The sequence below is a fragment of the Montipora capricornis genome, chromosome 9, assembly GCF_036669925.1.
Source record: "Montipora capricornis isolate CH-2021 chromosome 9, ASM3666992v2, whole genome shotgun sequence".
In the NCBI taxonomy this organism is placed as follows: domain Eukaryota; kingdom Metazoa; phylum Cnidaria; class Anthozoa; order Scleractinia; family Acroporidae; genus Montipora; species Montipora capricornis.
This window is the reverse complement of record NC_090891.1, coordinates 2,255,437-2,260,436: the sequence shown is the minus strand read 5'-3', so window position 1 is coordinate 2,260,436 and position 5,000 is coordinate 2,255,437. Positions and strand designations below refer to the sequence as shown.

The following is a 5,000-nucleotide window of genomic DNA, read 5'->3' as shown; positions in this document are numbered from 1 at the left end:
CTGGATAGCGTCTACCATTTCCTTGGCAGTCTCGATGTTAGACCCTTGATTAAGGTGGATTTTCATGTGTGACTTAATTGAAGCCGCCTTCCTATCACACGGGCCTTTACCGCTCTGTGCGTCTGAAAAGTCCAAGCGTTTCACAGTCACTCCACTAGCGCAGCCTGTAAAGCTGGCCCCCACTATCGTAGCTCCGCAGTGGTAACAGCCGGCATTGTCCTGTCTGTAAAAGACAGTTTTCAGATGAGGCAGCTGCGACTTTAACTTTCCAATAACATCCTTCATAATGGAAAGCACGCACAGCTGTCTTGGGTGCATGTCTGGTAAACATGCACAAATGTCATCAACTCCAATTCTTGGTTTTCCGCTCGTCGATTAGCTACAGTAATGTGCCAAGACATACCCCGCTTCGCAAACCAATCACTTTGGCTTTCTCTAAACTTTCTTGGCAAGAACTTCATGGCCCAGTCCTGAACCAGGAGTACGGAATTTTCATCGAGAGCATCAATCACCTCTATTCGGGCTTCATCCTGATTCACACAGCGAAGTAGGTGAGCTTTCCAAGCCCAGATGTTTTGCTTAGCTTGCCCTTCAATGAAGTTCACCTCTTCTACCACGTCACTAGAGACATTGCTATCAGACATCTTTTCGATTGCGTCATGTATTTCAGCAAGAACTGAAGAAAGTAGATAACAGCGATCACAGGTTTCTAGATGATCGTGTGGGCAAATGATCTGATAATCCTTGTCCCTAGGGTCGCTTAGTGCATAAGCTCTGCAATGATCTGGAATGTTAGATTGCTTAGAAACATGCACCTGATAAGACTATAATAAACAAAATTACACAGACCCTAGATCAAATGTTACGGTTAAGGTGACTCGCTGGTTTTGCACTGGACATCTCTCACTTGGTATAACAAGACACCCGCTGTGAAAGAGAGCTTACAGTAGCAATAAAATGAATTCGATCAAAGAGAAAAGAAATCCAATAAAGTTTTTCCAAGGTTTTCATCCACCTTCCACGTTCTTGCCATTTTGAAGCTCGCCCCAGTCCTCGCTTAAAGACGGAAGGAATCCAGGTGATGAGCTCTTTCGAAGCTCTACCTCAAATACGAGCAAAGTGCCCCTTACCGGTCTTTCCAACGGCATTTTTTGTTAGCCATAGGTTGAACAAAGTAAAATTCCGTGCACTATCGCCAGCTTTATTGAAAAGAAGCGTGCTTACTTGTTGAATTTTGTCATGCGCACAGTTCATTTGCCTAAATATTCATATTCGTCAGCATGTTACAGTTAAAATGAGCACGATAACTTCCACTCCACAAATCCATGCATGTTACGTTCAGTTCTTTTTTTAATACTAGGGAATCACCTTAACCGGTTCTGCGCAATTGAAGTATTAACATTAAGCAAAAATGTAACTCCACTTTTTTTAACCAACCGATCACCTCAACTGGTTCTGCGCACTGTTTTATTTCACTAGGCTATTTTTACATTTCTCCTAAATTGAAACTGCGTAGGAACGACAAATCGCATTAAGCTAAAGTGAAAGTCTGCACGAGCGAGCTTTTTCAACTAGCGCCAATTAAGCACATAAAAACATTGCTGCTTGAATCATCACCAAAATCCTCTCCTGCTCGTTCCCCAGAGAATCTTGGGAACGTGACTCAAAGACATTTTTGGTATCTTTGACTGGCACAATCGCTAGCTTCAGTTTGTTAATTGTGAAGTCTAGTGTTATTGCGATTTTTCTTATATACACAGACTAAAGTTATTTTGAAGTTTACCTTAAAGTCGCCCTTTAGATAACGCTTTGCGGATTTAAGCCGCTCCTTTTGTTTCCTTGCCCAAGTCATTCCCATAAATGAATCGTCCAATCTAGTTACTACGTCATGGAGATCGTCGAAGGCTTAACTACCGGCACAACTTATATAATCTAGACCCTGTAGAGACTTCCTCACAGAGGCAGAACAGACATTGAGAATTCTCAAGAGTGTACTTCGGCTCAGTGTTGTGAAGCCACTTTCACTTGAATAAGCCAAGTAATGCTTGACAATGGACTCTGGCACCATCATACGAATAACATTAGGCACTGTGATGACTTCCTTTGTTGACAGTTTTATTGATTTCTGCCCAAAGGGAAGATCCTGAATGACATGGGTGCTCGTTATAAAGTCCAAGAGATGATCAAGTTGAGTTTGGGATGACGCCATTCGTGTCTGGGATGACTGCAGTGATAGTGCTACACCTCTACCCTCGACCAGGATATGCTTCCTTGCTTCACTGAATTGATACCTCGTCAGATTGGGAATCCATTTCTTAAGTGTCTTGAATGAAACCTTGTCTGCCATTATAGACAATATTTGTCTCCTGGTTTGCCAGTTACTCGCATTCCTGTAGCACTCAGCCAACACCTCCATAAGCACTTCATCTACAGGCTCACGCTCGTTACCACTAGGGTTTTCATCGGAAGATTTGGATGCAACAAGTGATTTCCAAAGCTGTCCACTCTGATTTGGTGCTACTTCTTCTAGTACAGCATCAACTGCTTGATTTGCTTTGCGTAAGTGACGACGCCTTGTTCGTTCACTAGCCTCCTCCCATTGCGTCGTCAAAGGAAATCGCACCGGACTTATGTCTCGGGTTTCTAGAAAGGTGTTTAGCATTTCAAGTGGTTTACACTCCCGTTTGTCATGTTCACTTGCCTCGTTTGGCGAGTAGATACTTGTTGCTGGAGTCTGTAGTCCAAGGTAGGGTAAGGACGATGGTGTGCTTTCTGCCACTTGACCTACTGTGTCTCTTGTTTGATCCTGCAGACGAATTGATGGATTGATTGATTAGACTGTTGACCCACATTATAAAAAGGCATGTTAGTCTTGTAGATTAAGTACAGATAATAATATGAATCAAGTGATCAATCAACCAAAAAAGCAGAATGCATTAATTCAATCCTCTTTTCATATTAATGAAAGATACAATTCGCTCTGCATATCATATACTTTATATACGCACTTGGCATGTGAAAATTGGAGGTATCATAAAGTGATAAGTCTTCGAGAGTGAGAGTTGTTTTGATTATAATACAGATTAGCTTGTGTTGAAATTATAAAATGAGCGGGGAAGGTAGGGGCACCCTGCGAACAGAGCCTCCTTTTGCCTTCTTGATCGAGAAGGAGACAAGGTTGGTCTGCCTAAATCCCGTCAAACCTTTGAAGTCACCACAGCCCAAACTTCTGGACTAATCAGTCTTGTTTTCTCTTGTAAAACTTTTTTTTTTGAGTGCGAGCACCTGTTTTTTGATAAACCGATCGTCATAACTGAGCCCGCTGTTGCAAGCGCACGGCTTTTAGGCCTGGATTCGAAACTAAATCCTAGCAACATTTCGCGCATGCTCAACAAAGATCTTACTTGATTCTTGCAGAGTCTTTCTTGAATACTGCTGGCAGGATGAGGAAGAGGTTGAAAGTGCAGCTATTTGCTTACGCAATTGACAAAAGTTTCCATGTATTCTGTAAATGCAAAAAAGAACCTTGTTCCCATCAGGGTCCATCTTTGAGAGGGATTGGGAACGAGGCTGCTCAACCCCTTTCCTAGGAAAAAGTGACTTGGAGACAGTTACTAGTAAGCCTGTGTGCCAAATGCATAAAGGGGTGGAAGGGAAGAGAGATACTTAACAACCGTCGCTTCCTTTTTCCCTGACTTCAACACAACTTTCGACGTCTCTCATTTATCTACATTGTTCCGTCTGTGTGACAATAGTTTGTAGGTCAAGAAAGATTATCCTACCAAAGACATCTCCGCCATTTGAAATGTTACTTCGCAATCGTCAAACGCAAATTCTGCAGTTTCTGTGTCAGGTTTCCAGTTCCCAGCCAACATTTTTCTGCAGTTAGGGCATACCCCTAAGAGATTACAAATATCAGTAAGCACGCTATTTTAATTAGGATTGCACATTCAAGTAAAAAAAAAAAACGATCTCTTGAACATTATTTTTTTGACATTGCCCGAAGTTTAAAACCGAACAGGTGTATTGACGCCTTTTTTTAAAAAAATCAGTGAAAATGAATTCTGCAGATAAATGAAATTAATTTGATTTATTTCAGCTAAATTATTTTCCTTTGTAAAGACGTTTTTTTTTTTTTTAAGTAACTTTTTTTGAAGAAGTACATTAGCGTTAGTTCCTTTATTTTTTAGAGTTACAAAAGGGATACAAACCTGACCCAACAGGAAGAAATATCCCACTCTGTTGTAGCACTGTTTGTGAACCTGCTTTGCTTAGACCTCTATCCGCTTTTGGCTTTTTGCTCACGTCCTTACTATGACCTGATAATATTGATGGAACTCGGCGTGTCCATCCAGTACCCAGAGATGCTCAATGAGCTGGACATAAGGTCATTTGGTTAATAATTCGTGGAGAGGAAAAGATGGATGCCCTCGCCAGAATAAGCTCAATTTTATGCCATGAAACGCAAACATTGCTCTATGCCCGTTAATATCTCGCTGACAACTAAGTAGAGGAATGCATCCCGCTGCTTTGTTTCTGTCTCTCCTATCATGACCACAGTGGCCTCCCACAATCGATACAAACGAACAATCACTTTCCATGATAGTTCTTCGACGGATTGCAACTAACTGGTTTTAAATTCTCTTAACTTTCATATTTAAACAGGTGTCAAAAACTGATGACGTCGTAAAATTAAATCAAGTACGGTAAACAGCTAGCTAATAGCGGATGACTTTTCGAAACCTTTTAGTTGTAATGAAAAAAAATATATTACAAACATTTAATAAATTTATATACAATTTTGTATCTTTTGTTCCTTAACAGTCTATTAATCCTATCACCCAGATTGAATTATTTTTCCATCTGACGCAATGTTATAACCACTGGTCCCTTATCTGTTTATCTCCTCCTTAATTAGTTTGGGAAGTCTGTGTTTATCCTTCAGGTGCCAATGTCACACAACTCTTTTGATCACGTTTTAAGACCAAAGGTATATCGGC

At 40.9% G+C, this 5,000-nt stretch overlaps 1 protein-coding gene and 1 pseudogene across 1 annotated transcript in view; one reads left to right on the top strand and one right to left on the bottom strand.

The window, feature by feature from the left end:
- LOC138016107 (uncharacterized) overlaps positions 1-643 on the bottom strand; it is a 1,728-nt pseudogene extending 1,085 nt beyond the window's left edge.
- LOC138015764 (gem-associated protein 5-like) overlaps positions 1-5,000 on the top strand; it is a 31,854-nt gene that overhangs the window by 21,559 nt on the left and 5,295 nt on the right. The window lies entirely within an intron of this gene.